The following is a 12,175-nucleotide window of genomic DNA, read 5'->3' on the forward strand; positions in this document are numbered from 1 at the left end:
ACCAAAGTTCTCACAGTATTCTACAAGCCCTCATGACCAGGATCCTTCTTCCTCCTCCTCCTCCCCTTTACCTCCCCTGACACAGCCTGCTGCTTCCTTGGTATTCCAGAAACACACTAGACACATTTCTACCGCAGGGCCTTTGTACTCGCTATTTCCACTGCCAGTATCTATCCTACCCCAGATATTCACATGACTCATTCCCTCTCTTCATTCAGGTCTGTGCCCACATGTCACCTTCTCAGAGAGACCTTCTCTGACCCACCCACTCACTGCCCTTTCCCTGCTAAACCATCAGCTTCCAATAACTATTAGTTCTCTACCCTGGTTTATTTTACTAGAAAAATACTCCTATCCTCCACCTCCTATCACCACTTACAGTAAACAAAGGCCACATTATGTTTCCTGTGTGTGTCTCTCACTAGAATGCAGTTCCATGAGGCAAGGGGGTTTGCTTTGTTTAGGCTCAGTCCCCATCCCCTGGGGAATAGGCAGTATCTCAGCCATTTGTTGGATGAAGGAATGAGTGAAAACAAGTGAGTGAATGGCATGCTGGAAAGAACTGATTCCTGAATTTTAGGAGGTCTGGCTTTAAGCCCCCAGCTGGGTGAGCTAGATAAACCATTCACCTTCTGGTTCCTGGTTTCCCTAGCTGTGCTGTGAGGTATTTGTGGCCTCTAGGTTGGTTCTGGGTTTGGAAAGGAAGACTTCAGGCTATGGAGGGTTAGGGCTTGTCGGAGAGAAAGGGAGCTCGGGCCCTCTCCCTGGCCTTCCTAGGGATGAAAATAGCCTAGCCCAGCCCCCAGGGTTGGCCCCCTATGCTCACTATGGCATTCAGCTGGAGCCAGGGGGCTCTGTCTGGAGCCTGCCAGCCTGGCGTTGGGCTGGAATCGGGCCTCCTGACAGCTGGGCCAGGCAGCCCTGGGAGGTTCTTAAGGGCAAACTGGGCTGGTTGGATGCCCCCCACTTCCCTCCCTACTCCCCTCTCCTTTATCAGTTTCCATTGGCAGGGTAAATCCCTTAATCCCCTACATGCCTGCAGCCTTTGCAGCTTGCAAAACTCTTCCTTGGTCTGTGTCTAATTTCACTCTGCAGGGTAGCTGCATTACCAGGGGGAACATAAAGCCTCAGAGAGGACAGCTGTCTCATTGGAGGTTACATAGCCAGGACCTAGTGCAGTTACTGGTGAGACACAGGTCTGGCCCAGCCTTGCCTCCTCCCTGAGAACGGGAGTTCGGCGGGCCCAAAGCTTCTGGGTTCTCATGAAAAATGAGACTTCAGAAATGTTTAGTATGTTATTCTCTTGCGATTTAAATGTGAGCTTAATGCTGTTGTCGTTCAGTTGCTTAGTAGTGTCCGACTCCTTACGACCCCATGGACTGCAGCACCCCAGGCTTTCCTGTCCTTTGCCGTCTCCTGGAGTTTGCTCAAATTCATGTCCATTGAGTCGCTGATGGATCCAACTCTTTCATCTTTTGCTGTCCCCTTCTCCTCCTGCCTTCAATCCTTCCCAGCATCAGGGTCTTTTTCAATGAGTTGCATCAGGTAGGCTTACTGTAAAAATACCTTAAACATAAAAGTATTATTTAAATGTAAAAACACCCCATACAAAAGCTATAGGTATTTATCACACCATAGTTTGTAATAGCAAACAATTAAAAATGTCCATTAATGAGAAGTGGTAAAATCAGCTCAGTCCAGCCTTGCACCACAGCGCACACGGCCCTGGAAAAATGGCCTGCAGGCAACTGGTGTGGACTGGCAGGGCACCTGGTTCTGTGAGCAGAGCAAGGTGTGAGACCATGCGCCCTGTGCCCAAACCCTCTTGTACCGGCCTTCAGTCTCCCCGGAGAGCTACACGGGGAACCTGACACACTGGTGGCCTGTGGATATGGGCTGGCTGGAGCCAGCGGTGAGGGGGGAACTCACTTCCTCCGCTTTGTACCGTTTGAATGTCGAACCTTGTGAATGCATTACCTATGCAGAAAAAATAAAAATAAATGTAAAATAAAGTAACACATAGTAGATGGCAAGAAACCTGAAAGAGAAAGAGACAGACATCAGGTTTGTAGGCCCAGTCGGCTCCCAACCTCCCCTGCGGCAGGCAACCAGGGGCAAATTCTGGCTCTGCCCAGCTTGGCTCTGTGGTTCCACCCTACAGTAATATTTTGGTTTCCACAGGCACAGCACCCACAGGAAACCCCAGCCAATGGGCATCAGGTTCTGGGCTGGACCGCCTGGTGGTGGGCATGACACATCCCTGTTAATGGCATCATCCAAGTGCCTGAGTGATGATGTGGCCCCCCGTGGAATGATAACACTTCCCACAGTCCCACAGGCTGGGCTGGTCTGGGGTTTGTCTTGCAATGTCTAGGTGGGTATGTTACATCAAAACAATCATCTCCATTAACTAGCTCTGAGCCTTTAGGGACTGAATTCATCCACCCATCCAATATTCATTAAGCACTTACTATGTGCCAAGTTGGAGAAGGAAATGGCAACCCACTCCAGTATTCTTGCCCGGAGAATCCCATGGACAGGGGAGCCTGGTGGGTTTGGGGTTGGCCAAAAGTTGGGCATGACTTAGTGGCTAAACAACAACAACATGTACCAAATCCTCTCCTAGGCACTAAAGAAACAGCAGCGTGCATGTGTGCTCAGCCATGTCCATCTATTATGTGATGCTATGGACTGCAGCCCACCAAGCCTCTCTGTCCATGGTATTTTCCAGGCAAGAATACTGGAGTGGGTTGCTGTCTCCTCCACCAGGGGATCTTCCCTATCCAGGGATCACACCTGCATCTCCTGCATTGGCAGGTGGATTCTTTACCACTGACCTACCAGGGAACAAACCAAATAAAACCCTCATGCCCTCTGGTGTAGGGACAGGTAATACCTACCAGGGAGTGAAAGTTCTGTGGAGGAAGAAGAAGCAGGGGAAGGGAGTGGGGCTCTCGGGTTTGTCCATTTTTACTGATGTAGAATTGTGTTAGTTGCTTAGTCGTGTCTGACTCTTTGAGACCCCATGGACTGTAGCCCACCAGGCTCCTCTGTCCATGGAATTCTCAGGTGAGAATACTGGAGTGGGTTGCCATTTCCTTCTCTAGGGATGTAGAATTGATATACAATAAAATCAACCCGTTTCAGGTATATGGTTCAGTGAGTTGAAGTTGTATACATCTGCGTACCCACCACTCCAGACAAGGTATGGACATTTCCATGCATCCTGTAAAGTTCCCACGTGTACCTTTGTAGTCAATTTCTTGCTCCCACCCCACTACCCATCTAGAGAGCTGCTGATCAGTCTCCTTCCACTGTGGATTGAATTTGTCTTTTCTGGAGTTCCTACAAGTGAAATCTGGCTTCTTTCACTCAGCAAAATACATTCGTGATTCATGCATGCTGTTGCGTTTTGGTTCCTTTCAATTGCATCCCATGGTATGGCTCTCCATGTTGTTTATTTCTTCAACCTGTTGATGGTCATCTGGGTGGGGGTTTCCGCTTTTTGGCTGTTACAGATAAACCCACTATGGACATTCATGTACACCTCTGTGTGCATATATATTTTCATTTCTCTTGGGTAAATACCTGGGAGTGGAGTTGCTGGGCCTAGTAGGAAGTATATGTGTAATTTTATTAGAAAGGAGGACTGTGCCCCTAAATAGGGTGGTGAGAGCAGGCTTCACCTACCAGGTGACATTTCAATAGAGGCCAGACAGAGGCAAGGGGAGTGTCTGTGGGGAAGAGTGTTCTAGGCAGAGGGAATTGGGGGATCAGGTGTCAGCAGAACAACACGGAGGCCAATGTGGCAGGATTAGAGTGAGTGAGCAGGACAGGCCTGCCTAGGAGGTGAGGTCAGTGTGTGACAGGGCTGGATGCTGTCCGGCCCTGAGGTCATGGTGAAGGCATTGGCTTTTACTTTGAGAAGCCACAGGAGGGTTCTGATCAAGAGCTGGGACAGGATTGAGCTTGTATTTTAACAGCCGCCTCCTGGATTGCTAAATGGAGAATGGGCTGTTGGGCAGGGAGCAGGGAGGCCAGCGAGGCGGCTGTTACAACGGTCCTGGTGGGAGATGCAGGAGCTAGCTGACTGGGGTTGAGGTGGTGGAGGGTGAGGAGTGTCAGATTCTGGGTCTACTCTGAAGGTGGAGCCAGAGGGGAAGCATTGGACATGGGAGGCGAGGGAAAGAGATATGAAGGATGGCCGGGACCTGAGGTGGCCTCTAGGAGCTGAGAGTGACTCCTAGCCAACAGCTAGCAAGGTAACATGTACCTCAGGCCGGCAATCCCAAGGAACTGGATTCTGCGAATCACCTGAATGAACTTAGAAAACCCTGAACCTCCCCAAAGGAACACAACCAAGCTAAGAGCTTGATTCAGCCTGGTGAGACCCTGAACAAACAACCTAGCTGTGCCACACCCAGAGCCTGATCCATAGTAACTGTCAGATGTTTTCAGTCACTAAGTTTGTGATAATGTTTTACTCAGCAATAGGTGACTAATACAGACATCCTAGAATCCTACAGCATCAGAACTAAAGAGTTCCTTGGCAACTATCGAGTCCAACCTCCTCGTCTACAGCTGGAGAGACTAGGGTCCAGAGAGAAGACAGGCCTCAAACCCTGGTCCCAACAGGTAGGCAGCATCAGGCAGAAGCTGGACGTCCTGCCAGGCCCAGCCCCTCATCTCCTAGGAAGTACCAGCTCCTCTGCCAACCCCTCCTTCGTCTGGGCACTGGTCCCCTAGACATCCAGCTTCTGGGTATCCACTGAATACCCTCAGCTCCCGGGCCAGCAAGCTTGGGCAGTTTCCCCACTAGGCCAGGCCCAGTGACCAGGAGGGAGGTAGCATCCTCATCCCCACAACAGAGCAGGGCCCATGGGCAGAGGAGCCACACCTGAATCTGAAAGCCCAGTGGGGAGGGACTGTGCCTAGAATCCCAGCTCTACTGCTCACTGGCTGTAGGACTCTGGCCAAGAGACAACCCTTTGCTGAGCTGCAGGGTCCAATCTGTGAAATGGGAGCAGGATTGCTGTTCTCCAGGTGGCCAGTGAGCTCAGGTACGTGAAACTACCGGTGGGAGTTCTGTAAATGCACGAATGCACAGCCCCAACATTTTCCTTCATGTGGGCCTCAGTTTCCCCATCTGCTAATTGATCTCATGCTTTAGATATGCTTTGGGGGTCCTTTTAGCTCTAACAGTTGACCATTTTAGGGTTCAGATTACGGCTCTGCTTGTTATCAGCTGTGCGACTTTGGATAAGTAATTTAGTCTCTCTGAGCCTACATTTCTTAACTTGTAAAATGGGCTATTAATAATGCCTATCATATAGGAAAAACTTTCTCTGACATTAGATCCTACCAATGTTTTCTTAGGTCAGTCTCCCAAGGCAATAAACAAGTAGGACCTAATCAAACTTATAAACATTTGCACAGCAAAAGAAGCTATTAAAAAATATGAAAAGGCCACCTGCAGAATGGGAGAAAATATTTGCAAATGATGTATCAGACAAGGGCTTAATTTCTAAAATATACAAACAGCTCATATAACTCAACAACAAAAAACCAAACAACCCAAGAAAAATGGGCAGAAGACCTTAATAAACATTTCTTCAAAAAAATCATACAGGTGGCAAGTAGGCACGTGAAAAGATATTCAACATCACTAATTATTACAGAAATACAAATCAAAATGACAGTGAGGTACCACATCACACCATTTAGAATGGCCATCATTAAAAAGTCTACAAATAACAAGTGCTGGAGAAGTGGAGAAAAGTGAACCCTCCTATATTGTTGGTAGGAATTTAAGTTGGTACAGTCACTATGGAAAAGAGTGTGGAGATTCCTTAATAAAACTAAAAATAGAAATACCATATGATCCAAGAATATACCTGGAAGAAAACTATAATTCAAAAAGATATGTGCACCCCTATGTTCATAGCAGCACTTTTCAAAATAACCAGGACATGGAAACATACATCGACATATGAATGGATAAAGAAGATGTGGTACATATTTACAATGGAATACTATTCAGTCATAAAAAGAACGAAATAATGCCATTTGCAGCACCATGTAACTACAGATCATCATACTAAGTGAAGTAAGTCAGGAAAAGAAAGAACAAATATCCTATGATATCGCTTATTTGTGAAGTCTAAAATATGACACAAATGACCCTATCTACAAACCAGAATCAGACTCACAGATATAGAGAACAGGCTTGTGGTTGCCAAGGGGGAGGCAGGTAGGGAGAGGGATAGCTTGGGAGTTTGGGGTTGGTAGATGCAAACGATTACATTTAGACAGGATAAACAACTAGGTCCTACTGTATAGCACAGGGAACTATATTCACTATCCTGCGATAAACCATAATGGAAAAGAATATGAAAAAGGATGGATGTATGTGTATAACTGGGTCACTTTGCTGTACAGCATTGACACAACATTGCAGATCAACTATACGCCAATTAAAAAAAAGCAGTACCTGTCATTATATGAGAAATGCAGGTCAGATACCTAGTCTAGTGTCTCAAAACATGTCAGCTAGTTTTATTACTGTCATCATTATCATAGTTCCGAACATATGAATTAGGTAGTGCCAGCAGACAAGGGCAATAGAGCAGAGCCTCCCAGGGTGGGTAAGTTCAGTTTCCTTGGAGATAATGTTTGTGGGTTGGGCCTACAAGCATTTCTGGGAAATCCAAACTTTCCCCCAGCCATTAGGTCCTGCACTCATCTAGAGCCAGGATCACAGTGCTTATAAACAATAACCCTACAGGCAGGATTTGGGAAACAAAAATATGCATTTATTTCTGTTCCCAGTTCTGAGAACCGCCTCCTGCTTTTCTCTTGAGGGATGCCAGTAGCTTGTGCCAACACCTGGAGGCAGGGATGTGTATCATAGACACAAACATGGGTGGGCATCTCTATGGTGTCCATCCTCTGAGCACAGCTAACCTGCAGGTGTTTCCAGATACCTGACTGCAGGCTGGCCAGGCCAGAGTCTCTCCCAGGAATTTGAAACTTGAATGGAGGGGCCCTCCCATAAATCCACTGCCAGACTCTTGGTTAGTCACTTTCTGGTGTTTGCCACCCACTTCACCTTAGCTGACATGGTGACTGGGGGGACAGAACATTGTGAGGAGTTAAGGACCAACTGTGGGATGGAGCAGTGATCCTCTGGTTCACGCAGGCAGCTGGGGGATGCTTCTGGCCAGAAAGAGCACTGGACTCAAATTCTGGTTCTCTAGAAACATACTGGCTGTGTGACCTTCGGCAAATCACTCAGTCTTTCTGTGTGGTCCAGTGGGATGGGACGAGAGGGGACCTCAATCAGCTGATGGGGAAAATGAAGCCCAGAAAGAGGAGGGCTTTACTTAAAGCCACACAGCAAGTTTAGGACAGACCCTGGAGAGCTCTCGTGTCTGCTAAAAATCCCAGCTCTGGAGATGAGACAGTCCCTGGAGCATGGAGTATGTCTCTAATTAGTGGTGAGACTGGTTTTCCCTAGATGACCCTTAGGCTCCAAGCACTTCAGAGATCACAAATTCCTTTCCCAAACAGTTGTCACATTTGTCCTGGCAATATTATCAACATTGCCTCAAAGATTGAGCAAATGAACCCCAGCGAGCCCCAAGACGGTCACACCCCAAGTTCACTGCAGTTTGAGCCAGATCTGAAAAATCTGGGCTTTTTGTTCTAAGTGAATGTTTCCCAGGCTGGTATTTGAGAATGCATTGAGGGTAGTGGTTAATGAGCTCCCCATAAGACTTGTTAAGTTGCTTGCTTTTATTCTGATGGTAATCTTAAAAAAGTAACTCAAATATATTCTGAACCATCTGCATCACCACAGATAAGGTCTACTTGGGATTGTATTTGGATCTGGGGTCACACTGGCATCAAAGAATAACATTTGGAACTTCCCTGACAGTCCACTGGGAAGGGAGTGCTGGCTCAATCCCAGGTCATGCAGCTAAGATCCCACATGCCTCCTGGCCAAAAAATCAGAACATAAACAACAGAAGCAATACTGTAACAAATTCAATAAAGGCTTTAAAAATGGTCCTCATGAAAAATATTTTTAAAGAAAGAATAACATTTATTGAGAACTAACCATGGGCCAGGCACTGTGCTTTGTATTTTTCACGTAGTATTCATTTAACCCTCACAATAGGTATTATTATCATCCCCATTTCACAGAGGATGTTGAGGCAAAGAGAGGTTAAGTAAATTGCAACATAATCAACAGCGAGTGATGGGGTGCAGCCAAGATTTGAACCCAGGCTGACTTCAGAGTCTGTGATCTTGACCACAACGCTTTACCACCATCACTTGCTTGTAGGGCTGAGAAAAGGGCAGATATAGCCTTGATATGTATAATCAATTCCTGCTAAGCGAAAGGCTACATGATGCAAAGGTAGAGAGTGGGAAGGAGGTTTCGCCAGGGGAAAAATAGAGCCAAGTGGTGGGAGAAGAGTCAGCAGCACACAGGGGTGGGTGGAAGTGTGTGACACACCCAAAAGAAATGGCAGCGTAACGAGTGTCCCACATGCGCACTGCTAGTGATAATCCAGGCTTAGCAAAGCAGTATCATCTGTATCACTGAAATTAACATTGTTCCATAGGTGCTGTGGCAGCATAACTTAGTGGTTAGGGCTAAAGAGACATGGTTTCTGAGTTCAAATCCATCTTCCTCCTTGTCTTGTCCTCAGACTATGGGCAAGTCACTGAACCTCTCTGAGCCTCAGTGTTCTCATCTCTAAAATGGAGCTATAATAGTGCCTGATAGACTGCTGGTTTCCTATGCCATTCCCTTCTCTTCTTTTTCTTTGTTGGCCAAACCCTGATTTTATTTCTGGTGCCAGTGTACCCAGCCAAAATGCTACCTAGCCTCTCTTACAGCTACCTGTAGCCAATGAGTGGAAGTTGTTAGGTGAGGTTTATGAGAAATATCCTTAGAAGACTCGGATGCACCTGAGAAGGAAACCAATGTGTCCTCTTTCATCTTCCTACATGGAAATCAGGCATTAAGGCAGGAGCCTCAGCAGCCATCTTGGGTCAGAAAGGACCTGGAGGATGAAACCATACGTGGTAAGGACGAACACGAACAGTATGAGCAGCATGAAGCTGGAAGGAACCTGAGACATTGACGAACACTGTGGAGGCTGCACCAGCTCCGGCTCAAGTTGATCTTTTCAGACTTCTTTTTAAAAATAATTCTTCTGGATTTACAGGCCTATTACAAAGATAATACAGAGAGCTCCTATATACTCCAGACCCAGTTTCCCTTATTATTAACATCTTATATTAGTATGGTACATTTGTCACAATTAATGAACCAATATTGTTACCTTATTATTAACTAAGAAGTTCACTCCACTCAGATTTCCTCAGTTTTCCCCAAATATCCCTTTTATATGCCAGGTTCCCACCCAGGACACCAAGATTACATTTATCATCATGTCTCCTGAGGCTTCCTCTTGGCTGTGATGGTTTCTCAGACTTTTCTTTCTTTTTTTTTTTTTTTATGACCTTGACAATTTTGAAGAGTTCTGGTCGGGTATTTTGTAAAATGTCCCTCGATTGGGATTTGTCTGATGGTTTTCTTATAGTTGGACCAGGCGATGTGTTTGGGGAGGGAGGTCGCAGAGGTGAAGTGGCAGCCTCTTCACTTCTGTCAAGGGCAGACACTGGCAATATTCCTTATTGGTGTGCGGGTGAGCTTTGATCACTGTCAGGCTCTCTCTACAAAGCTACCCTTTTCCCTCTCTTTCCATGCTGTGTTCTTTGGATTAATGTCACTATGCACAACCCACAGGCTAGAAGTGGGAGTTACTTTCCCTCCTTAAGGGTGGAGTATCTACATACATATTTGGAATTCTTAGGAGTGTTATCTCTTCTATTTATTTATTTATATCTGTATGGGCTCATGGATATTTATTTTATTCTTTGGGGTATAATCCAGTACAATTTTATTTTATTTTTTTTGCTTAAATTGTTCCATCTTTGCTCTTTGGGATTCTGCTCTGCTGGCTCCCCACACTTCTTCACCCGAGTAAAACAAACTGAGATAGATTTTTCACAGTGGTTTCAAATTCCTCCCATTCCTCCATTCTCATGCCTTCACAATGTGACTTTATTATAGCTTCTGGCATCAAGAAAGACCTGGCCCTCTCTCTGGATCCCTGGAGTCTGGGCTGGGCCGTGCGACTTGCTTTGGCCAATGGGAAGAGACCAAGGTGTGAAAGGGGCTTGTGCATTGGGGCTGTTGTACTCAGGACCTAAGACCACCAAGTGAAACAGTGGCGCTAGCCTGCAGAGGAGGAGAAGTGGTGTGGCCCAGTCACCTGCCCTACCCTTGCCAACAGCCAGGTAACAGCCAGGTGCTGGAAGCCTTCATTCACAGCTGACTGCATATGAATGACAGACCCAGAGGCAAGCTGTCCCCCCTGAGCCCGGGCCACACTGCCCACCCACAGGGTCATGAGTGCAGCAGTGGTCAGTTTAAGCCACTAGCTTGTGGGGAAGTTTATTATGCAGCAAAAGCTAACTGCTATGCAAGTCACTTTCTTTTAAAAATGTGTTGAGTTTTCTGTTAAGTGAAAAGTGAAAGTGAGCTGCACAGATGTGTACTATTCTTTATGACCCCATGGACTGTCGCCTGCCTGGCTCTTCTGTCCATGGGATTCTCCAGGCGAGAACACTGGAGTGGGTAGCCATTCCCTTCTCCAGGGGATCTTCCTGACCCAGGGATTGAACCTGAGTCTGTCTCCTGTATTGCTGGCAGATTCTTTACTGTCATTGCACAATGTAAAGATGAATGGTAAAATTTATGCTACTAATATAAAATTTTACTTTTCCTTTACTTGGAACAACATTTAGTAGCAAATAAAAGACATCATGACAAGTTGAGAGAGACTAGAAGAAAAAATTTTATATTTTGGTACCCCTACTGGCATGTTTTTTCTAGTTTTTTAACAAGGGACCCCACATTTTCACTTTGCATTGAGCCCTGCAAGTCATCTGGAGCAGGGCATGGTAATCCACTCCAGTATTCTTGCCCGGAGAATTCCATGGACAGAGAATCCTGGTGGGCTGCAGTCCATGGGGTTGCAAAGAGTCAAACACGACTGAAGTGACTTAGCACGCTGCAAATCATGTTGTTGGCCCTGTTTGGAATGCCTGCTGTCAGGACTCTTCCTCTCAGAACCCAGTTGCTGTGTTGGGAGGAACCCCAAGCAATATGAAAAGAGCATGTTAGGTTCTCCAGTCAGTAGTCCTGCCCAAGCCTAGCCTTTGGGGTGTCTCAGCCCAGGTGACAGAAATAAAGCCTTCAGATGTTTGCATTCCCACCTCTCCTAACACTCGCCTGGCCCCAGCTTAACTTCCAGACACCTCCATCCATCTGGGTCTTCCAGCAGACACCTACCCCTCATGGAACAGAGACAAGTCATTCCTGTAATACCCTGCTTGAGTTCCTGCCCTACAGAATCCGTGAGCAAAATAAAGCCTGTGGTGGTTGTGTTTCACCAGATTGGGGTCATTTGATATGCAGAAGGAAATGTATCCTTGTTTATTCATTCGGGTTGATTCCAATCTTTTGTTAATACAAATGAAGCTGCAATGAATAACTTTGTGCATAGTTTGTGTATATTTACATTCTTAGAAATGAGGATTACTGTGTCAAAGGGTAAAATGCATACACAATTTTGTTAGCTATTGCCAAATTCCTCTCTAAACAACTTTCTTTGTGCTTACAATATATTTGTACATGTATAATTTTCCTCTCCAACATAACTACAGAGAAACATACATAGAGAAAAATGCACAAATAGAGGTACAGCTTTTCAAATTCCCGGTGAAACTGAACATATGCGTGTAATCCTCACCCAGGTCAAGAAACAAACATTCCTGGCCCTCTGAAAGCCACCCTAGTCCCCCTTCCCAGCTCCCTTCCATGGTATCTGATTTCCTTTTGGTGTTTTCAGTTACGGGCTAATACATGTTATGCTCTTTGGTTTTTATTACAGTCATCAAAACCTGTTACACAGATGTCAGCTTTGTTAGATCCTTCTCTACGGTTCTGCCAGTCTGTTGGGTTATTGTTCTCAAACTAGGTTCCTGTGGAACCCTGGGGTCCTTTCTCAAATGACAGGAAAAAGAACAAATG

This window comes from Bison bison, unplaced genomic scaffold (genome assembly GCF_000754665.1).
Source record: "Bison bison bison isolate TAMUID 2011002044 unplaced genomic scaffold, Bison_UMD1.0 scf7180017864167, whole genome shotgun sequence".
NCBI classification, from domain to species: domain Eukaryota; kingdom Metazoa; phylum Chordata; class Mammalia; order Artiodactyla; family Bovidae; genus Bison; species Bison bison.